Source organism: Oncorhynchus gorbuscha, linkage group LG19 (genome assembly GCF_021184085.1).
Source record: "Oncorhynchus gorbuscha isolate QuinsamMale2020 ecotype Even-year linkage group LG19, OgorEven_v1.0, whole genome shotgun sequence".
Taxonomy (NCBI): domain Eukaryota; kingdom Metazoa; phylum Chordata; class Actinopteri; order Salmoniformes; family Salmonidae; genus Oncorhynchus; species Oncorhynchus gorbuscha.
The window spans coordinates 19,428,706-19,453,547 of NC_060191.1; the positions used below are offsets into that span (position 1 = coordinate 19,428,706).

At 44.5% G+C, this 24,842-nt stretch overlaps 1 protein-coding gene across 8 annotated transcripts in view; it reads right to left on the reverse strand.

Annotated features, from left to right (window-relative positions):
- LOC124005112 (semaphorin-6D-like) overlaps positions 1–24,842 on the reverse strand; it is a 178,763-nt gene that overhangs the window by 80,067 nt on the left and 73,854 nt on the right. For 7 of the 8 annotated variants that reach the window (XM_046314061.1, XM_046314056.1, XM_046314053.1 and 4 more), the window contains one exon: positions 12,605–12,801. The exons of the other annotated variant lie outside the window; for it this stretch is intronic. The gene's annotated coding sequence lies outside the window, so the exon portion shown is untranslated. The remainder of the gene's footprint in view (positions 1–12,604; positions 12,802–24,842) is intronic. 8 annotated transcript variants of the gene reach the window in all.

Genomic DNA, 24,842 nt, shown 5'->3' on the forward strand with positions numbered 1-24,842 from the left:
TTTTTTTCCTCCTTCACCAAACTTTACAGTTGGCACTACACATTCGGGCAGGTAGCGTTCTCCTGGCATTCGCCAAACCCAGATTCGTCCGTCGGACTGCCAGATGATGAAGCGATGAATCATCCCGGAGAAGGCATTTCCATCTGACGCTTGGCATTGTGCATGGTGATCTCAGGCTTGTGTGCGGCTGCTCGGCCATGGAAACCTATTTCATGAAGCTCCCGACAGTCAGTTCTTGTGCTGACGTTGCTTCCAGAGGCAGTTTGGAACTCGGCAGTGAGTGTTGCAACTGAGGACAGATGATTTTTACGGGCTATGCACTTCAGCGGTCCCATTCTATGAGCTTGTGTGGCCTATCACTTTGCGACTGAGCCGTTGTTGCTCCTAGACGTTTCCACGTCACAACAACAGCCCTTACAGTTGCCCGGGGCAGCTCTAGCAGGGCAGAAATTTGACGAACTGACTTGTTGGAAAGGTGGCATTCTATGATTTTATAAACGTCATATATAGTGTATAATGTTTGACTAAAACAGTCATTTCAAACCTTGCTTACATTTGTATATGAACAAGTTTCTCTCTATTACGCTAGGGAATACTTGGGACCAGATTTCTTAAATTAAAGTCACGTGTAGCTGATTTCCTGATGTTGTTAGTCTTGTGTCCAACAAAAAATGTATGCTATTTTTTTTTGCTAAAAAAAACTTGCTCTAGCCTCTTAGGCAGCCAAGCCAAGGGGGTATGCAGTCAATTCAATCAGGAAAGGTGAAGTGTGAAAGATGCTTATGCGGATTAATGTTGTCAATATTGGCATAATAATGCAGATGGCAGATGAGACTTCACCCACACTCATGTTCCACTGTACAACATCAAATCAGAATTCCTACTCAGAATATACTGTACTTTAAGGACAGTGCGTGCAAACGTGTGCATGTGTGAATGCATGTGCCCCCGCCAATTATGTAGATTTTAAAAGCATTCTAGGTTCACCTCAATGCCCTGCACTGAAAAAGGGGCAATGTCAAGATGACAAGTGCAAACAGCCAAAAGCTAAAAAAGAACTTCCTATTAAAACTAAAGTATCCATTTTGGATGACAGCCAACCGTCCAAGTAAATCAATTTTAATTTGTTCAGGAGTTATCTGAAGGGTGAAAGTGATGTAATTTTAATAAGGAAATATGAACTTTAAGATGATTAAATGAATTTAGATTTTTTCCTTCAAAGTTTACATTATTCAATAGCTGAACACATTTGCATACATGCAGAAAACTCAGTAAATATCTTAAGTCAAATTGCAAAAACAAGCAAGTCCCATTACCTTACAGGCAAACCTGCATTTATTAATCTACTGAATTTTTTCATTAGTTTATCATAAAACATTGCAAAGGCTTTAGGACTTTCTAAATCTGCAAGAAAACCAGGAAGTTAGAGCCAACAAGCATCATATAGTCAGTCACCTTCTGAAATGAGAACACTTTCAGTATTTATTTAGACCTCAAACCAAGAGGCTGGCAAAGAATCACCCTGGGAGGTGGTTTAGTGGGGTATAGCAAAACACAATCAGGAAACCTGAATCTCCTACCTGACTGATGTCTTCATCCAGACTGGACGGTTTGGGAGAGGAGGAGGAGAGAGAGTAGGGCAGAGGGTAGTGGAGGTCAGATAGGCCATACATAACCAGCCTTGCTGTTGACATTGTAGAGCTCATTCTGTGGTTTTAGAGGCATTTCTCTTCGACTTTGGTGAGAGGATTTATTTACATGTCTCTCTCTGCAGCTTTCATTTGGCTAGATTTTAGGGAGTGAGAGCGTCCTAGCGTTTGGGGAGTAAGGTCTGCAGATAGTATGTGCTGACAGTAGAGCTGTTATCACAGAGGGAGTGCTGCTTGTCTCCTCACAGCTTAAGTACTTAAGTGTGTGTGTGTGTGTGTGTGTGTGTGTGTGTGTGTGTGTGTGTGTGTGTGTGTGTGTGTGTGTGTGTGTGTGTGTGTGTGTGTGTGTGTGTGTGTGTGTGTGTGTGTGTGTGAGAGAGAGAGGTTTGGATCGAACCCTACAGCCTGGAGTGTCTGAGAGGACACCTCATAAAAAATTCCAAGCTGTGTGAGGTTCAAATTTTTCAGAGGAACGTTCATTGGATGAATAAATTGCATCATTAATTTGCCCCCTTTAACATTCCATGTTACTTCGAACTCAGCAAAGTACAAAAGCAGAGCATGTCCGTAACTACATATGAGGATACCGAGGGCCAGACCCCAATCATTTTTTGTAATTGATAATGAAATTAATTAAAATAAAAAATATATATTTTGTAAACAAAGAAAATAAATAACAGGTCAACATCTAAATATTGCCCCTAGCATTCATCAAAGCTCAGGACGCTTAAATTCTTTGACCACTCTAATCGCACCTGCCTTTGCGAACAAGTGGAATTATGAACAGTGGTCTGTTCGTTATGATCACCTGCCTCCCTCCTGGATTTGCCTTTTTAACAACACATTCACCACTCTCTCAAACAGCTAACTCCACCTTCTCGCGGCACAGGCCGAGGGCCGAGTTATTTGACTTATTCCACATTTTGTTGTGTTGTTGTGTATGATTATTATTTTTACACACAATACCCCATAATGAAAAAGTGAACATTTTTAGGGGGGACATTTTAGCAAATTTATTGAAAGTGAAATATACAAATATCTAATTTAAGTATTCACACCCCTGAGTAAATACTTTGTAGAAGCACCATTGGCAGCGATGACAGCTGTAAGTCTTTCTGGGTAGGTCTCTAAGAACAAGTCAACCACTTTAAGGTCTTGCCATAGATTTTCAAGCAGATTTCATTCAAAACTGTAACTCTGCCATTCAGAAACATTCATTGTCTTTTTGGTAAGCAACTCCAGTGTAAATGTGGCCTTTTAGTTTATATTGTCCAGCTGAAAGGTGAATTCTTCTCCTCCAGTCTGGTAGAATACAGACTGAACCAGGTTTTCCACTTGGATTTGGCCTGTTCTTAGCTGCATTCCATTTCTATTTTATCATGAAAAACTCCCCAGTCCTTAACGATTACAAGCATACCCATAACATGGCGCAGCCACCACTATGCATGAAAACATTGAGAGTGGTACTCAGTAATGTGTTGCATTGGATTTGCCCCAAACATAAGACCACACCTTCAGGACAAAAAATGAATTGCTTTGGTACATTTTATACAGTATTACTTTGGTGCCTTGTTTTAAACAGAATGCACGTTTTGGAAAATGTGTATTCTGCACAAGCTTCCTTCATTTCACTCTGTCAATTAGGTTAGTATTGTAGAGTAACTACAATGTTGTTGACACATCCTCAGTTTTCTCTGATCGCAGCCATTAAACTCTGTAACTGATTTAAAGTCACCATTGACCCCATGGTGAAATCCCTGTGCTTTTTCCTTCCTCAATCAGACATTGAATATCCCGTTAAGCATGGTGAAGTTATTAATTACACTTTGGATGGTATAACAACATACCCAGTCACTACAAAGGTTCAGGCGTCCTTCTTAACTCAGTTAAGAAGGACGCCTAACTCAGGCAACTGAGTTAAGAAGGACACCTGTATCTTTGTAGTGACTGGGTGTGTTGATATACCATCCAAAGTGTAATTAATAACTTCACCATGCTTAACGGGATATTCAATGTCTGGTTGTGTGTCTTTTTACCCATCTACTAATAGGTGCCATTCGTTCGATTGGGTTCAAGTCCAGGCTTTGGCTCGGCCACTCTAGGACATTGAGACTTGTCCTGAAGCCAATCCTGCATTGTCTTGGTTGTGTGCTTAGGGTCGTTGTCCGGTTGGAAGGTGAACCTTCGCCCCAGTCTGAGGTCCTGAGCACTCCGGAGCAGGTTTTCATCAAGGATCTCTCTGGACTTTGCTCCGTTCATCTTTACCTCAATCCTGACTAGTCTCCCAGTTCCTGCCTCTGAAAAACATCCCCACAGCATGATGCTGCCACCACCATGCTTCACTGTAGGCATGGTGCCAGGTTTCCTCCAGATGTGACGCTTGGCATTCAGTCCAAAAAGTTGTTTTCATCAGACCAGAGAATCTTGTTTCTCATGGTCTGAGAGTCCTTTAGGTGCCTGTTGGCAAACTACAAGTGGCTGTTGTGCCTTTTACTGAGGAGTGGCTTCCGTCTGGCCACTCTACCATAAAAGCATGATTGGTGGAGTGCTGCAGAGATGGTTGTCCTTCTGGACGGTTCTGTCATCTCGACAGAGGAACTCTGGAGCTTTGTCAAAGTGACCAGCGGGTCCTTGGTTACCTGCCTAACCCAAGGACCTTCTCCCCGATTGCTCAGTTTGGCTGGGCGGCCAGCTCTAGGAGTCTTCTTGGTTCCAAACTTCTTCCATTTAAGAATGATGGAGGCCACTGTGTTCTTGGGGCCTTCAATGCTGCAGATTTTTTTCTTCCCTTCCCCAGATCTGTGCCTCAACACAATCCTGTCTCTGAGCTCTACGGACAATTCCTTCAACTTGCTGGCTCGGTTTTTGCCCCGACATGCACTGTCAACTGTGGTACCTGACATAGACAGGTGTGTGCCTTTCCAAATCATGTCCAATCAATTGAATTTACCACAGGTGAACTCCAATCAAGTTGTAGAAACATCTCAAGGATGATCAATGAAAACAGGATGCACCAAAGCTCAATTTCAAATCTCAAAGCAAAGGGTCTGAATACTTATGTAAATAAGGTATTTCAGTTTTCACGCTGTTTTTGCTTTGTCATTATGGGGTATTGTGTATAGATTGATGATAATTTGTATTTTATTTATCCGTTATTTTACCAGGTAAGTTGACTGAGCACACGTTCTCATTTGCAGCAACGACCTGGGGAATAGTTACAGGGGAGAGGAGGGGGATTAACGAGGCAATTTATTAATGCATTTAGAATAAGGCTGTAACATAACAAAATGTGGAAAAGGGAAGGGGTCTGAATACTTTCTGAATGCACTGTAAGTGTATGTTTGGTGTACAGAGATGAGGCAGTCATTCAAAAATCATGTTAAACAATATATTTGCACACAGAGTGAGTTCATGCAACTTATTATGTGACTTGTTAAGCACATTTTTACTCCTGAACATGGAGTATTTAGGCTTTGTTAGGAGGTGAATACCCTCCAAACAAAGGGGCTGAATACTTACTGATTCAAGACATTTCAGCTTTTCATTTTTATTTCGATTTGTAAAAATAGCAAAAAAAAACATACGGAGCAAAAATATTTAAAACCCAACATGTAACAATTTCAAAGATTTTAATGAGTTACAGTTCATAAAAAGATATCAGTCAATTTAAATGAATTAATTAGGCCCTAATCTATGGATTTATCGCAACTGGGAATACAGATATCCATCTGTTGGTCACAGATTCTCTGCCTCTAACCCTGTTACGGGGGCTGAGTCACTGGCTTGCTGGGGCTCTCTCGTGCCGTCCCTGGGGGGGTGCGTCACCTGGGTGGGTTGATTCACTGTTGTGGTCGGCCTGTCTGGGTTCCCCCCTTGGGTTGTACCGTGTCGGAGATCTTTGTGGGCTATACTCGGCCTTGTCTCAGGATGGTAAGTTGGTGGTTGAAGATTTCCCTCTAGTGGTGTGGGGGCTGTGCTTTGGCAAAGTGGGTGGGGTTATATCCTTCCTGTTTGGCCCTGTCCGGGGTGTCCTCGGATGGGGCCACAGTGTCTCCTGACCCCTCCTGTCTCAGCCTCCAGTATTTATGCTGCAGTAGTTTGTGTCGGGGGCTAGGGTCAGTTTGTTTATCTGGAGTACTTCTCCTGTCCTATTCGGTGTCCTGTGTAAATCTAAGTGTGCGTTCTCTAATTCTCTCCTTCTCTCTTTCTTTCTCTCTCTCGGAGGACCTGAGCCCTAGGACCATGCCCCAGGACTACCTGACATGATGACTCCTTGCTGTCCCCAGTCCACCTGGCCATGCTGCTGCTCCAGTTTCAACTGGCCTGGGCCCTAGGACCATGTCCCAGGACTACCTGACATGAGGACTCCTTGCTGTCCCCAGTCCACCTGGCCATGCTCCTGCTCCAGTTTCAACTGTTCTGCCTTACTATTATTCAACCATGCTGGTCATTTATGAACATTTGAACATCTTGGCCACGTTCTGTTATAATCTCCACCCGGCACAGCCAGAAGAGGACTGGCCACCCCACATATGCTCTCTCTAATTCTCTCTTTCTTTCTCTCTCTCGGAGGACCTGAGCCCTAGGACCGTGCCCCAGGACTACCTGACATGATGGCTCCTTGCTGTCCCCAGTCCACCTGACTGTGCTGCTGCTCCAGTTTCAACTGTTCTGCCTTATTATTATTTGACCATGCTGGTCATTTATGAACATTTGAACATCTTGGTCATGTTCTGTTATAATCTCTACCCGGCACAGCCAGAAGAGGACTGGCCACCCCACATAGCCCGGTTCCTCTCTAGTTTTCTTCCTAGGTTTTGGCCTTTCTAGGGAGTTTTTCCTAGCCACCGTGCTTTTACACCTGCATTGTTTGCTGTTTGGGGTTTTAGGCTGGGTTTCTGTACAGCACTTTGAGATATCAGCTGATGTACGAAGGGCTATATAAATAAATTTGATTTGATTTGAGATAGCTTAAAAAAAGGCATGGGTGTGTATCAGAAACCAGTCATAGGCGGCGGCGTAGTCTAGTGGTTAGAGCGTTAGACTAGTAACCGGCAGGTTGTAAGATCAAATCCCCAAACTGACAAGGTACAAAATCTGTCATTCTAGGCTGTCATTGAAAATAAGAATTTGTTCTTAACTGACTTGCCTAGTTATAAAGATAAAATATATATATTTTTTAAAGTCAATATCTAGTGGGACCACCATTTGCTTCATGCAGAAAAACACGTTTCCTTCTCATAGAGTTGATCGGGCTGTTGATTGTGGCCCGTGGAATGTTGTCCCACTGCTCTTTAATGGCTGTGCGAAGTTTCCGGATATTGGCGGGAACTGGAACACGCTGTAGTACAAGTCAATCCAGAGCATCCCAAACATGCTCAATATGTGACATGTCTGGTGAGTATGCAGGCCATGTAAGAACCGGGATATTTTCAGCTTCCAGGAATTGTGTAAAGATCCTTGCAACATGGGGCCATGGAGGCAGCTTATGGTAGAGAAATTACCATCAAATTATTTTGCAACAGCTCTGGTGGACAGTCAGCATGCCAATTGCACGCTCCCTCAAAAGTGAGACATCTGTGGCATTATGTTGTGTATCAAAACTGCACATTTTAGAGTGACCTTTTATTGTCCCCAGCACAAGGTGCACCTCTGTAATGATCATGCCATTTAATCAGCTTCTTGATATGCCACACCTGTCAGGTGGCTGGATCATCTTGGCCACGGAGGAATGCTCACTAACGGGGATGTAAACAAATGTGTTCCCAAAATATGAGAGAAATAAGCTTTTTGTGCGTATAGAACATTTCGGGGATCTTTAATTTCAGCTCATGAAATATGGGACCAACACTTTTTACATATTGCATTTATATTTTTATTCAGTGTAATTCCACTTTGACATTATGGGGTATTGTGTGTAAGCCAGTGACAAAAAATAAAAATAATCAATTTTAAAGGCTGTGACAGAACAAAATGTGGGAGGGGTGTGAATACTTTCTGAAGACATTGTCTGTCAGTCAGGTGGCTAGCTGCCAGCTCTGGTCTGGCTAGTATTACTTAGCCAGTTAGAAGGATGAAGTAAGAAGCTAACAATAAATGGAGCCTACCTCAGCAGGATAAAAAAATACGCTACTAAGTTCTCATTATAACTTTTCTTTACAGAGAGTAGGCTACTGAGACACAGTGATGTGGCGCTCAGTGGTGAGGCTGAGGCAGGCTGCAATGCTTGAGGGAGGAAGCAGAGGAGACAGACAGAACAGAACAGAAGCAAGCAAAGAAAGAGGTCAGTAGAGTGGTTCTGAAACTTGGGGTCAGGGACCCATGTGGGGTCCCCTGAGAAAATCTGTACTAATCTTATCAAACAAGTTAGGAACATAAACAAGAGGATATGTTTCCATATGAACATATCTACCCGACTATCTTCCCTCTATTAATATGCAATCAAAATGCAAACAATGCAGTTATTAAAGTTTTCGCTTCGTCGCCATTTAATTCCTTGAGAGGAAAAACACAGAGGAAATACCGTGAATGCTTTTCTAGCCTAGCTCGTTTCTTTCTCACTCATCTCCACTGTGTTGCTTCCCATGATCTCTATGGACCCGCCGAGGTTGGGGTGCATTAGCATTCCCACACAGAAGATCCCACAGATGCTCAGGGGAAAGTCCCACAGGATGCAATGATCTGTGGATCAATATCCGGAGCTTAACGCAGTGTGCTCACAGAATATTAAGTCATCGTGGGAAAGTTATCCCATCACGCTCCAGGTGAAAAGAGCCAAAGCCCACAATTATCCTAAGCCAGCCAGCCAGCCAGCCAGCCACCCACCACGCTACGGTTTGAGATGATCAAATGCAAATCGTATCAATGAACAGAGAAAAACTACTTTCAGGTAGGAGTCTGTCGACTTACAAAATGCGAGAGCTACATCTGTAAGCAAGACATTGATGCATAAATCAAAAGTAAGCAACATGCATCAACTTGCGTTGAAACGTAGGAACTGGATTTATTTGAATAGTGTCCACAGGGACTTTGGGCATTCAGACACAAACTCATTGCTCAAACGTCAACAACGGTAACTGTGTAAACAGAACATCTCGTTGTTGACATCCTGACATGTACAGTGCCTATATTGCTATAAACCCCAGAGTCCCCTAGGCCTTCCATTAGTCTGACTCTTGTCTCTGTCAAATCCCTCCTTGTCCCTCGCTTCTTTTCAAGGGGAGCGGAGCCTGTGACATGTTACGCGTGCATCCACTGCACACATCATTGATAGTAATGGGGAGGTAAAGTAGGCAGGGAGGGGTGTGTGTGAGAAAGTGTGTATGCAGGGGGGTTAGCAAGTCAGGATTACACAAGCGGAGCATGTGTGCCGCTCCGCGAGATCAATTCATGTCACCATGGCAAACGGCGTGACAACCAGTCCCCTCCCAGTCACCATCTGCCTTGTCCCCAAGCCAATTTGTCACAGCACATTCATGTGTGGCGATGCCCTCCTTCAACATTGAGGAAGATGGCTGTGGGGAAAAGGAAGGAAGGAAGGATGGGAGAAAGGAAGGAGAAAATAGCATTGACAGAGGGTTTAAACTTGAGCTCTGGAAACCAAGTGTGAACGGCGGCAGGAGTTCAGAAGGGTTGGCAAAGGCAAACTGGCTCATGAACTTTTGGGAACTACTGGCAGCCACTTATTGAGATACTACTGGTTTGGACTGGTGTCAGAACTTAATTTGCACCCAACTGAATTAGAATGACCTAATTGAGGTGAACACCCTCCAGCATTTTCTCACGTAAGATGCTGTCATTCTAATGTGACACACAGTTGCCAGGAGCCATCTGTCTAAACAAACGTGGAACTCATTTCTAAGAATCATGATTTTGCTCATCCGCCTTACACTAGTTCATAATTTTACACTCTCTGAACCTATGATGCACTGGCCACTACAGCAAACCATGCTCGATCAGCTGAGCCAACTATTGCTACCCTGTTTGAATAGCCATTAAAGTAGGTTGATGAAGTTGTAGGGCACCAAAGTTATGGGACTGTTCTAAGAAATCAGCATGCATCTGACTGACAGCTGGCACTGTGCCTTGCTACTTTGTAACATTTGGCCAACGCCATAACACCGCAGAGAGCAGTCAGCTGTGCTGCAAAACACGGCGCACTTGTCACGGCAAAACAGAAACTGCCTTATCATGGAAACTCACTAGTGCTATTGGCTAGAATTTCACTACACTAGCTAGCGTGAGTATTCAGCATTGAGTGTGTGAACTCGCTAGAATCTCTTTAATTTCATATGGATTGATTTGAGACTGGAAAGATGGTGCCGACAGACATAGCAGCTCTAATTCTAGCTCTTAAGCAACTTTGCAGTATTGTTTTTGTGTTATTTCTTATATTATTATAATATATGACACCCTAGACTCACTTCAATTTGGTAACCACCACAATAGATCCACATTGCACTGCACACTGCCCTATCCCATCTGGACAAGAGGAATACCTATATAAGAATGCTGTTCATTGACTACAGCTCAGCCAACACCATAGTACCCTACAAGCTCTTCATCAAGCTCGGGGCCCTGGGTCTGAACCCCGCCCTGTGCAACTGGGTCCTGGACTTCCTGACGGGTCGCCCCCGGGTGGTGAAAGTAGGTCCTCAACCCAGGGGCCCTACAAGGGTTCGTGCTCAGCTCCTTCCTGTAGTCCATGTTCACCCATGACTGCGTGGCCACACACGCCTCCAACTCAATCATCAAGTTTGCAGACGACACAACCATAGTAGGCCTGATTACCAACAATGACGAGACAACCTACAGGGAGGAGGTGAGGGCCCTGGCGGAGTGGTACCAGGAAAATAACGTCTCCCTCAACGTCAACAACATGAAGGAGCTGATCGTGGACTTCAGGCAAAATCAGAGGGAGCACGCCCCTATCCACATCGACGGGAGACGGTGGAACGCTTCAAGTTCCTCGTCGTACACGTCACTGACGATCTGAAATGGTCCACCCACATAGACAGTGTGGTAAAGGAGCAACAGCGCCACTTCAACCTCAGGAGGCTAAAGAAATTTGGCTTGGCCCCTATGACCCTCACAAACTTTCACAGATGCACAATTGAGAGCATTCTGTCGGGGTGTATCACCGCCTGGTACGAAAACTGCACCACTCGCAACCGCAGAGCTCTATATACATAGACATGGAATCACTATTTTAGTCAATGCCACTCCGACATTGCTCGTCCTAATATTTATATAATTCTTAATTTCATTATTTTACTTTTAGATGCATGTATTGTTGTTCATTATTACAGTATATATTTCTGCATTTCGCTATACCCGCAATAACATCTGCTAAATGTGTATGTGACCAATAACATTTGATTTGATTTCAGACAGCAAGCAGGTCACTAGTTACCTAGCGAATGTGTGTGCACATTTCGATTTTCATACTGATTCTACAACCACAAAACACCTCATCCTCAATGTACAATTAAGTAGTTAAGATTTACTCATGAACCCCCCCCCCCCCCATCAATATCAGCCACAGGCTTATAGTTTTTGGTAAGATGAACTGAATCTTGAGGATGAAAGGCAGTTCCGTTTTGTGGATGAAATGAGTGTTTTCTAGTTATCAGACAGATCAGTGAAGACCCTCCAGTGACAATGGAAAAGGTTGGATGAATGTCTTATATGAGCTGTTATAGAGTAGTGAGGTTTGGGACAGGGCAATAAACTGGTGCCAACCAAGGCATTAAAGGAGTACTACACTACAAATCAGAGCTTATTTCCTACCATCTTTCACTAGAAAAGGCAGTGAAACAACCTTTGCAGCGATGCCTGGAAGATCTGAATATAATTTTACACATTTATGCCACTGGGATGGGGACAGTGCTTTATTGTGAAGTGAGTGGGTGTCAAGGTATGAAAGCAAAACGAGACAGTCTTCTCATACACACACACACACACACACACACACACACACACACACACACACACACACACACACACACACACACACACACACACACACACACACACACACACACACACACACACACACACACACACACACACACACACACACACACACACACACACGGTTTGCTCTGACAATTCCTCCATTCAGTGCTCCGTCTGATCACATTTCATGCCTATGCTCCCACTGACTGGTGTTCCTTCCCATTTGACCGTTTGTGGCAGCCATAATGAAAAGCAGAAAATGTCCAACCATAGAGCCATCTGTAGACACCCAACTACTCTGCCAGTGACCAACTGAGCACAACACCTATATCCTCTTTCTACATGGCCAGCACACCAAACCCAAATGCATTGTTTGCCTGCTAACATATCTGACAACAATGCAAGTTGCTGGCTTGCACTCACTTTGATTGATGCACAATGCTACACAATGGCCCGTGGTGTTTGTATACATAGCCGGCCAAAAGAAGGCCATCAGTACAAAGCCAATGCACATAAAGGGGTATGAAAGCAGAGGTGTCCAATGTGAACCCTCGTCCCGTCAAAAGGTTGAACATACGGGCAACAGGGAGTGAAAAGGGTGACGGAGACAGAATGGCAGCTGTGTTGTTGTTATATAAAGCATTGAGGGCGGTTGTCCATCAAAGCCTGTACAGGTGGGCTTCAATGAAAGTCCTGAAGGGCTCATTTCCACGGCGGACAACAATCACATCATGATGTGAGGGCTCACGCAGTCAGCTACTGGTGTTATCCGGAAGGACATTGAAACATTTACAATAGGCATCATAGCACACCACTCTGTGACCCTTGAGTTATAGAACACCCATAAGATACGAGTCAGCATTTATTACACCCAGCATGTTTGACGTCATACTCCATCTAAACCCATGGGTTAGACTACTTGGATCCTGTTTTCAAGCCAAGTTTCTATGTCTGAAATGTAGACATGAAGAGGGAAGAATAATGATGACAGTACTCACTTTCTGTATCAGTACAGATGGATTACACCACCAAATGGCTCAGTTGATCTTTGGTTCCTCACAACAGATGTGAAGAATTCAGAGGGTCCGATCCGATAAATACGGAGGGGGAGGGGTTGTGCAGTTGGGGGAGGGTCAGGGGGTTGAACCCCCCTCAGATTTTTTCACAATTAGTTTTGCAATCCTCAGCAAACTTCCTGTGAGAGAAAAAAAACAAGAGACAAACAACATGAGCGGTGCGCTGCAGCAGTGACGGCCCAGTATGTAAAACAACGGGAGGGAGATTCTCAAAGCATAGCTGCGCTGCAGCAGTGACGGCCCAGTATGTAAAACAACGGGAGGGAGATTCTCAAAGCATAGCTGCGCTGCAGCAGTGACGGCCCAGTATGTAAAACAACGGGAGGGAGATTCTCAAAGCATAGCTGCGCTGCAGCAGTGACGGCCCAGTATGTAAAACAACGGGAGGGAGATTCTCAAAGCATAGCTGCGCTGCAGCAGTGACGGCCCAGTATGTAAAACAACGGGAGGGAGATTCTCAAAGCATAGCTGCGCTGCAGCAGTGACGGCCCAGTATGTAAAACAACGGGAGGGAGATTCTCAAAGCATAGCTGCGCTGCAGCAGTGACGGCCCAGTATGTAAAACAACGGGAGGGAGATTCTCAAAGCATAGCTGCGCTGCAGCAGTGACGGCCCAGTATGTAAAACAACGGGAGGGAGATTCTCAAAGCATAGCTGCGCTGCAGCAGTGACGGCCCAGTATGTAAAACAACGGGAGGGAGATTCTCAAAGCATAGCTGCGCTGCAGCAGTGACGGCCCAGTATGTAAAACAACGGGAGGGAGATTCTCAAAGCATAGCTGCGCTGCAGCAGTGACGGCCCAGTATGTAAAACAACGGCAGGGAGATTCTCAAAGCATAGCTGCGCTGCAGCAGTGACGGCCCAGTATGTAAAACAACGGGAGGGAGATTCTCAAAGCATAGCTGCGCTGCAGCAGTGACGGCCCAGTATGTAAAACAACGGGAGGGAGATTCTCAAAGCATAGCTGCGCTGCAGCAGTGACGGCCCAGTATGTAAAACAACGGGAGGGAGATTCTCAAAGGGAGATTCTCAGCTGCGCTGCAGCAGTGACGGCCCAGTATGTAAAACAACGGGAGGGAGATTCTCAAAGCATAGCTGCGCTGCAGCAGTGACGGCCCAGTATGTAAAACAACGGGAGGGAGATTCTCAAAGCATAGCTGCGCTGCAGCAGTGACGGCCCAGTATGTAAAACAACGGGAGGGAGATTCTCAAAGCATAGCTGCGCTGCAGCAGTGACGGCCCAGTATGTAAAACAACGGGAGGGAGATTCTCAAAGCATGCTGCGCTGCAGCAGTGACGGCCCAGTATGTAAAACAACGGGAGGGAGATTCTCAAAGCATAGCTGCGCTGCAGCAGTGACGGCCCAGTATGTAAAACAACGGGAGGGAGATTCTCAAAGCATAGCTGCGCTGCAGCAGTGACGCTTCTCAAAGCAGCAGTGACGGCCCAGTATGTAAAACAACGGGAGGGAGATTCTCAAAGCATAGCTGCGCTGCAGCAGTGACGGCCCAGTATGTAAAACAACGGGAGGGAGATTCTCAAAGCATAGCTGCGCTGCAGCAGTGACGGCCCAGTATGTAAAACAACGGGAGGGAGATTCTCAAAGCATAGCTGCGCTGCAGCAGTGACGGCCCAGTATGTAAAACAACGGGAGGGAGATTCTCAAAGCATAGCTGCGCTGCAGCAGTGACGGCCCAGTATGTAAAACAACGGGAGGGAGATTCTCAAAGCATAGCTGCGCTGCAGCAGTGACGGCCCAGTATGTAAAACAACGGGAGGGAGATTCTCAAAGCATAGCTGCGCTGCAGCAGTGACGGCCCAGTATGTAAAACAACGGGAGGGAGATTCTCAAAGCATAGCTGCGCTGCAGCAGTGACGGCCCAGTATGTAAAAAACAACGGGAGGGAGATTCTCAAAGCATAGCTGCGCTGCAGCAGTGACGGCCCAGTATGTAAAACAACGGGAGGGAGATTCTCAAAGCATAGCTGCGCTGCAGCAGTGACGGCCCAGTATGTAAACCAACGGGAGGGAGATTCTCAAAGCATAGCTGCGCTGCAGCAGTGACGGCCCAGTATGTAAAACAACGGGAGGGAGATTCTCAAAGCATAGCTGCGCTGCAGCAGTGACGGCCAGTATGTAAAACAACGGGAGGGAGATTCTCAAAGCATAGCTGCGCTGCAGCAGTGACAGTATGTAAAACAACGGGAGGGAGATTCTCAAAGACTGCGCTGCAGCAGTGACGGCAGTATGTAAAACAACGGGAGGGAGATTCTCAAAGCATAGCTGCGCTGCAGCAGTGACGGCCCAGTATGTAAAACAACGGGAGGGAGATTCTCAAAGCATAGCTGCGCTGCAGCAGTGACGGCCCAGTATGTAAAACAACGGGAGGGAGATTCTCAAAGCATAGCTGCGCTGCAGCAGTGACGGCCCAGTATGTAAAACAACGGGAGGGAGATTCTCAAAGCATAGCTGCGCTGCAGCAGTGACGGCCCAGTATGTAAAACAACGGGAGGGAGATTCTCAAAGCATAGCTGCGCTGCAGCAGTGACGGCCCAGTATGTAAAACAACGGGAGGGAGATTCTCAAAGCATAGCTGCGCTGCAGCAGTGACGGCCCAGTATGTAAAACAACGGGAGGGAGATTCTCAAAGCATAGCTGCGCTGCAGCAGTGACGGCCCAGTATGTAAAACAACGGGAGGGAGATTCTCAAAGCATAGCTGCGCTGCAGCAGTGACGGCCCAGTATGTAAAACAACGGGAGGGAGATTCTCAAAGCATTGCGCTGCAGCAGTGACGGCCCAGTATGTAAAACAACGGGAGGGAGATTCTCAAAGCATAGCTGCGCTGCAGCAGTGACGGCCCAGTATGTAAAACAACGGGAGGGAGATTCTCAAAGCATAGCTGCGCTGCAGCAGTGACGGCCCAGTATGTAAAACAACGGGAGGGAGATTCTCAAAGCATAGCTGCGCTGCAGCAGTGACGGCCCAGTATGTAAAACAACGGGAGGGAGATTCTCAAAGCACAGCTGCGCTGCAAACACACAGGCTAATAACCTCTGCCTTTTCAACGCACAGCCTCAGCAGGATACTGCAACGGGCCACTGACCCATGACTGAGGAAGACGTGCGGGGGGGGGGGGGAGGGGTGCGGCACACATCCTCTTAGCATAATCTCCTCAGTCACTTTACTGTCACAACATAGCAGCATAACACAAGCAGATGAGCTCTAAATAGAACCAGATGCATGGGGCTCCACAGGGGTAGAGGCGGTGAGGTGACAGAGGACGCTGTGGCGATACAATATAGTGAGAACTTATCTCTATACTAATCCCTTTCTTAAATAGCCAGTTTCCCCATAGTCCCAAATGATTTAGATTATACAAGCATCCGACAACAGGTGTAATATAGACATTAATGAGAAAAAAAGAGCTGTCAATCACCAAAGGTTGTTTGTTACATACAGTAGTAACGCTAACAGCCTAATGGTTCTTCATATAAAGTTGCTGCTAACAACTCTGTTACAAATGGTTATTCCAGTAAAGCTTGTTTGTGAGCTTCAGAGCCTCATCGGTTCGGAACTATCTGGGGGTTTGAATTATAACCGGCCTTGTCAGCTAACTGTATCGTCATGGCTTTACCATCGCTCCAAAAGAAACCCCCATGCAGAGATGGGAACCCGTGACAGATGAATTTCCCTTCAATCCCTTCCAGACTAATGGCATGTGGTCGATGCGTCTTGCACCCATTGCTAACGACCAGTGCTGACTAATGGCTTGTGGTCGATGCGTCTTGCGCCCGCAAATACACCCCCCGCCGCACATCCATTCATGCGCACAGGGTCGCACACAAATGGCTGCGGATTGCATGTCGTGACCCTGGAGCTCTCCCTTACATCCTGTGATTACTAACGTATGTCCACTCACTAAACTGACTCAACACAGCCCAGCGGATGAAGGACATCAATCTCTCTGACCCCCCTGGATATTAACCCAGCTGATAGCAGCTGCTATAGACTGCAGAGTGACTCAGGAGCCTAACCAACAGTGGTCTAATGCACCCATGAATAAGGCTATAAACCCAGAACCATCCCAGCATTCTCCACATTAACTAGGCTAGCGTGGGTTCCTTGGCATAACGACTCACAGTGACTAAACCTATGTGGTGAAGAGGGGGACGCGACCCTTCACTCACACGGTGTTGGTCAGTAAGGGGATGCATTTTGGTCTACATGACAGATGACAAAGGTTCCCAATCATGGGAAACAGAGGTTTGCTGTATAAGACTGATGTAAGTGCAAAAGAATTGTTTAAGATCACCAGGCTCAACTACAAATACCCTCTACCATTAATTTCCCTTTTCACATACTTAAGACCACACTTGTCACATTTGGCACAGAGCAGCCATTTTGGAGTCACACTAAACCATCACAGAGGCCCTGTCAACATGTGTTGAAAGACGACAACAACAAGCATCCTAGATAGGTAATTTTAGCAGCCTCTGGCACATAGGATAGCTCAAATTAAGGTCAGCTGATTTCGTTGGCACACAATGTGTCTTTTCAGAGTAGAGGCTAAGAGGAGGCATGAGCAAGGGGTTTGGTTGTTTTTGCTTGCTTGTTTTCCCCAGCCCAACATTGAATGACTTGCAGTATCAAATTTAAAAATAAAAAAAATTAAACTCTAGACGGGGTCTTTGCTTTTTTTTCCTTCTTAAAACAAACAATACCATGCCCTGGAACTGAAGTTGAGAGAATCGGTTTTGGTGCACACATAAATATGGAGAATATAAAGCATTGATCTTGAATTGGCCACACTGAGCCTCACTTTCCCCTGCCTTAGGGACAGCTTGTCCAACTTGGTGTCATAAAAAAAAGACAAATATTTTCACATGACCCTCCCCTTGTACTGTAACAAAAAATGTACACACCCTTCCCCTAACTGTAGCGACCCTGTGTTTATTAACGTGGATATAGACTTTGCCACATCAGCATGCATCAGAAGGTTAAGGGTTCGCCGACCACAACGGACAAGCTACTCTCCCTGCCTTTTTCATTACACCTACACTACGATCATAGCTGGCTGAAGATAATGATCAGCTAGGTGGAAATCAGATTTTCAACATTTTGATGCTATATTTACAATCATATAAAATATATATGAAACATATTTTCCACCAAAAGGTTTCTGTGCCAACGCATCACAACCAATAAGCAAAGCATACCGACTTTTGCCGCTTCATTGTGATGGTTTGCGATTTCAACACCATCATCTGCACAGTTTGGAGGCTGGAATTATATTTTGGACGAACGTGCACAGGTAGCCTACAGGAGATTTTTGAAGTAGTCTCATCAGATTAAAACATTGTAACTAGAGCTGTGATGATACCAGTATCTCAATATTTTTCCATGGCAGAAATTAAAACATGAAGCAGCCCAAACTCTTTGGTCTTTTAAAATCCTGCTTTATGTCAAATATTGTGTGCTATAGCTTGAAAAATTAATAAAATGTGACTCTGGATGACAACATGATGATCCCACTGGGCACAGATGTCAGTTCAAAATGTAGTTTTGATTTACATTTGGTTGAGTTAACTAACTTGAATTCAACAACAAATATGGATTTGGGTTAAAAGTCAGGTAAAATTAAAAGACAATGTTTTTACATGGATTACTTTTTGAAAATCCAATCATTTTCCCACGTTGATTCAATGTCATCCCTTTTAACTCTGCGTTGTTGTAAAATGACCCGTAAACATTTCACTGTTCGTCTACACCGGTTGTTTACGAGGCATACGACAAATTCATTTTATTTGATCACATTAATTTTCTTGGTTGAAATGATGGACACTAGGGATTTAATATTGTATTACTGTTCAAGTACTCGCATGATTTTTTTTGGTGTACGAGTCAACTAGTTATATTATGGAACACAATCTCCAAAAAAGTAGTAACCTCAGCATTGCTTGTAGAAGCCTATGACTGAAATGGCAAAGCTTTGCTTTGTTAATATAGTAGCCCTTATCTCCTGAGCCCTTATCACAGTCAAGACCCCTACAGTGGGGAGAACAAGTATTTGATACACTGCTGATTTTGCAGGTTTTCCTACTAACAAAGCATGTAGAGGTCTGTCATTTTTATCATAGGTACACTTCAACTGTGAGAGACGGGATCTAAAAAAAAAAATCTAGAAAATCACATTGTATGATTTTAAAGTAATTAATTTGCATTTGGAACAGCTATTCTCAAAGAGTGATCATTTGAAACATGGCGAGTTGAAATCACTTTCAATATACAGACGTTCCATTTAATATATTCAACCTGTTCTTTGGAATTTACAAAATGGATTAACAGTTCCACATTGAACACTGCATGGTGATAAATGATGGCCATTGCATCTGTTTGGTGAGCAGGTTTGTGTATTTTCAGTGTGAAACCTGTCTATGTTAAGCCTAAACTATTTTCAACTTGGCTTTCACCTGGTCAGTCTACATCATGGAAGTGTTTTGTACACAGTGTATTTTCCTACTTCAATCAACCAGTCCATTTTGAATTTGTGATAAAACTGTTGTCATTTGGCAAGGAATGTAGCTTGTGTATTCCATGAGATAAATCCGTTCTTATAGGCATTTCATTCTGTAGGCCTAACGGGAGCTTGTGTTGGCAATCAGCACATGTGTTTAGGGAGAGGACAGAACACAATTGAGGGAATGAGACATTCATTATGTGTGATTCTTCGCTAGGTTTCTTCTTTGTTGTGCCCCACAAATACACATGTAACACTAGAGTCAAAGCAAATTAACTTGTCAAGACAAAATTTAACTTTCCATTTTGGGCAGCCACAAAGCACATTCCACCAAATAGTTTTACAGCATTTGAAAAAAAAAGTGATCTCTGGTTAAAGATTGAGCTTTGACGAACTCATGCCCATCCCTAGTGGAAACAACGTTGATTCTACCCATTTTTGCCCAGTGGGATGTTTGTTTCCAATATTAGGGCAGTTTTCCTAAAGTAAATACATTTTTAAAAGTTCAATGACAAATATTTAGGATATATTGACGCTTTATTGGTTCTACGTGCGTAAGGACTATCGGAGAGGAGGCAGAGCACGCGCTAAGCTTTCCTGAATAACTGGGCCAGCTGGGAGCATGTGGCCACATTATTATAGGACGACTTGAGAGAATGATGATCCACAACAGACAGCGCATCTCAGTATCAGAACTTATTACAGCCAGACCTGCTTGCTACTGTGCCTTTCTATACCTTATAAACTGTTCATTAGACCCCTGATCCAAATGGAATGAAATATTCAAAATCACAGGGCATTATTCAAATGACATTTGCACGGCAGTTTACAGCCTAGAGTAGAATTTTGTACTCACTTGAAAACAATAATGCAATTATGCATTGTAAGGTGGTGTTGTAGGCTAGTCTAGGTGGGATAATTGTATTGTTCTTAAACAAGATCAATAAGGGAGCTGCGTGTCTCATGTCTTCACTGTTCTTTACAATTATATTGAAAATTGGTGCAGCTTTGAATGATTTTAAGTGTAGTATGATTGCTAGTTTGCATATTGCAGAACTGGACAAACGATCCACCTACCACTATTGTCACTATGAATGGTGGATAGAGGGCAGGATAGACAGCGTGGGAAGTACCAAAACACCTTGATATAGGAGAGGTACATTCAAGCAGATGAGAAAATTTAACTAGGATGGAAGAAATGATTTAAAAAAATAGTAAAACCTGCAAAAGGGCAAATGCAAACCAGGGGGAAAAAAGGCACTACCCTCCCCCTGTACGCAGTTCATCTCTGCCCTCAAATCCCTCCTTCTTCCCTTGCAGGCTCCTCACCTCTCACCTCCTATTCTCTTTTTTTTATCACTTCCAACCTTCACCTCTTAGCATTTATGTGCAATTCCTCCCGCCTTCCAAAAAACCCATTCAGTGTCCTCCTTAAGACTTTGCAAACCCTCTCTCCCTCCTCCACACCCTCCCTCCATCTCTCAGATCATTCTTCCCTCCAGATATCTCCCAGCAGGCATAGCACAGTGTGGTGGTTTGCTCTGCTGTAGAGGTGATCAATGGCCCCTGGCACCTCTGGGCCCCTGAAATGGAGGTATTAATAATGCAGGGCCCGGCTGTCATATCCTCCATTAGCTTGGGGGAGACATGGGGCCCGGACGGCTGATTGATTACTAATTGGATTAATTGCAGTCTTTTAGGGGAGGAGAATGTAATAGAGGCCTAGCTGGAAACTGAGAGGGGAGTGCTTTTGGCATGCTGGCATTCAGAGATAGGGATACCGAATGCTGAAATGGGTAGCGTAAACTGTGAGGGGGTTGGGTAGACTGTTGTTGCCTGTTCAGTTTCTTTGGTTGACGCCAGGGTTGAGAGTGTATGTCATTTGAGATACCGTAACATTTGTGCAACATGCACTTGACAGAAACGAGGAATTGATCAAGCGGCTTCTCAATAGAGGCGTTTTCCATTATTGCACAGTGTGTGTCTGCTGAAAGAAATTAACTCAACACCCTGTACACCAAATCACCCACCCTGATGATATCGTTACTTTCATTTGCTAGTTATTTCCTCCTCCTATTTCATTGAGGTATCTTCTTAGCCATCAACATCTGGCTACACACTTTGATATGACAGATGTAGATTTGGTACAATGTGTGTAATGAAAGTGTTATTCATCAGAAACATTCTGTAATCTGCCTCCCGAAAGGTGCGGTGGTCTAAGGCACAGCATCGCAGTGCTAGCTGTGCGACTAGAGATTCTGGGTTCGAGTCCAGGCTCTGGCGCAGCCGGCCGCGACCGGGAGACCCATGGGGCAGCGCACAATTGGCCCAGCATCATCCGGGTTAGCAGAGGGTTTGGCCGACAGGGATGTCCTTGTCCCATCGCTAACTAGTGACTACTGTGGCGGGCCGGGCACAGTGCACGCTGACACAGTCGCCAGGTGTTTCCTCTGACACATTGGTGCGGCTGGCTTCCAGGTTAAGTGGGAATTGTGTCAAGAAGCAGTGCGGCTTGGTTGGGTTGTGTTTCGGAGAACGCACGGCTCTCGACCATTGCCTTTCCCGAGTCCGTACCGGAGATGCAGCGATGAGACCAGACTAACAACCAATTGGATACCACGAAATTGGGGAGAAAAAGGGAGAAAAACATATATTTAAGAAAAAATAACCATTCTGTAAGCTTCTAACCCTCGTTTTGAGATGAGGTTTATTAACTTTATCACAGCCATGGCTAACAACTCAATCAGCACTGTAACAGTATTTCAAATGTAATCTATATGTAGATACACTTGGGTGTACAAAACATTAAGATCACCTGCTCTTTCCATGACAGACTGACCAGGTGAACACTATGATCCCTTATTGATGTCACTTGTTAAATCCACTTCAAACCAGTGTAGATGAAGGGAAGGATACAGGTTAAAGAAGGATTTTCAAGCCTTAAGACAATTGAGAAGACAATTGAGAAATGGATTGTGTATGTGTGCCTTCAAGGGTGAATGGGCAAGACAAAATATTTAAGTGCCTTTGTATGGGGCATGATAGTAGGTCCCAGGTGCACCAGTTTGTGTCAAGAACTGCAACATTATTGGGTTTTTCCAAACACAATAGTTTGTGTGTATCAAGAATGGTCCACCACCCAAAGGACATCCAGCCAACTTGACACAACTGTGGGAAGCATTGGAGTCAACATGGGGAATGCTTTCGACACCTTGTAGAGTTCATGATGAATTGAGGATGTTCTGGGAGCAAAGGGGGGGGGGGGGTGCAACTCAATATTAGGAAGGTGTTCTTAATGTTTACTATACTCTGTGTATACCCGATGAATTTACACAATATATACTAAGAATGATATGTACAGCAGTGGATATATTAGAGCAAGCTATGTCACGAATTCAGTATCTAAATACATATCCTGTGTATAAACAGTAACTACAAAACAATGTACAGTAGTAGACATGTTAAAACGAACTATGTCGAGAATACAGTATTTAAAACACATCATGAAACCCCATGGCAATATGGATAGAATTGCAGCTTCCGGACCAGATTCCGTGTGTGAGTGTGAGTGTGCGTGTGAGAGTACGATATATATTTACACACACACACATACATACTCAGTGGACAGATATTAAGTACACTCATCTAGTACCGGGTTAGACCCCCTATTGCCTCCAAAACATCCTGAATTCTTCGGGGCATGAGCACATTGCTGAATTGGTATCAAGGGACCAAACATGTGCCAGGAAAACCTTCTCCGCCATTACAACACAGCAAACAACCTGTACAGTTGACACCAGGAAGGATGGGGCCATGGACTGCTTACGCCAAATCCTGACTCTGTCATCAGCAAAACGCAACAGGAACAGGGATTCGTCGGACCAAGCGATGTTTTTCCACTCCTCAATTGTCCAGTGTTGGTGATTGAGTGCCAACTGGAGCCGCTTCTTGTGTTTAGCTGATAAGAGTGGAACTCAGTGTAGTCATCTGCTGCAATAGCCCATCAGTGACAAGGACCGATGAGTTGATGCGTCCCGAGATGCCATTCTACACTGTTAGCTTGCACCATTCTTGCCATTCTCCTGCGACCTCTCATCAACGAGCTGTTGTTGCCCACAGGATTGCTGCTAACTGGATGCTTTTTGTTTGTCGCACCATTCTCGGTAAACCCTAGACACTGTCGTGCGTGAAGATCCCAGGGCGCCGTCCATTTCTGAGATACTGAAACCGGCACACCTGGCACCGACAACCATACCATGCTCAACGTCGCTTAGGTCACTAGTTTGGCCCATTCTACAGTTCAATCGAACAGTCACTGAATGCCTCAATGCCTGTCTACCTGCTTTATATAGTAAGCCTCGTGACTCTTGCAACCTTACAGTTAACTAGTCCAACGCCTCTCTCTCGTTGCTCTCCACAAGGAGACTGCCTGTTACGCGAATGCAGTAAGCCAAGGTAAGTTGCTAGCTAGCATTAAACTTATCTTATAAAAAACAATCAATCATAATCACTAGTTATCTACACATGGTTGATGATATTACGAGATATTATATAGCGTGTCCTGCATTGCATATAATCTGACTGAGCATACAAGTATCTAAGTATCTGACTGAGCGGTGGTAGGCAGAAGCAGGCGCGTAAACATTCATTCAAACTGGTATAAATGGTATAGAGGGAAATAGTCCTATAATTCCTATAATAACTACAACTTCTTACCTGGGAATATTGAAGACTCATGTTAAAAGGAACCACCAGCTTTCATATGTTCTCATGTTCTGATTAAGGAACTGAAACGTTAGTTCTTACATAGCACATATTGCATTTTTACTTTCTTCTCCAACACTTTGTTTTTGCATTATTTACACCAAATTGAACATGTTTCATTATTTATTTGAGACTAAATTGATTTTATTGATGCATTATATTAAGTTAAAATAAGTGTTCATTCAGTATTGTTGTAATTGTCATAATTACAAATAAATAAATAAAAATTGTCCTTTTAATCGTTATCGGCCTTTTTGGTCCTCCAATAAATCGGCGTTGAACAATCATAATCGGTCGACCTCTAGTATGGACAGTATGTGAATAGAAAATGTGGTGTATAGGATGAGCCATGACTAAAAGGTTTAGGGCAAGGTAGTGGGTGGAGGCCAGCTAGTGGTGACTGTTTAACAGTCACCACCTGGAGACCTGAAGATAAACAGCTTCTGTCAGTCTCTTGGTCCCAGCTTTGATGCACCTGTACTGTCCCCGCCTTCTAGACGGTAGCTGGGTGAACAGGGCGAGGTTTGGGCGGCTAAGGATCTTGATGATCTTCTTGGGCTTCCTGTGACACCGGTTGCTGCAGATGTCCTGGAGGGGAGGCAGAGTTTCCCCCGATGATGCGTTGGGCTGACCGTACCACCCTCTGGAGAGCCCTGCGGTGCAGTGTTTGCATGTATGTGCATATTAATGTGTCTAATGCTGTGCTTATATGTGTTGCCCTTGGTAACTGGTGGTCAGGCATAGATCATGGTTGGAATAACTAGTGTGTGTATACTGTATATTTTGGCTGGTATGACTAAACTTATTACAACACGCCAACACCCACAATAGAAACAAATCCACTTATGCATGGATCTGACACATACCATTGTGTCTGT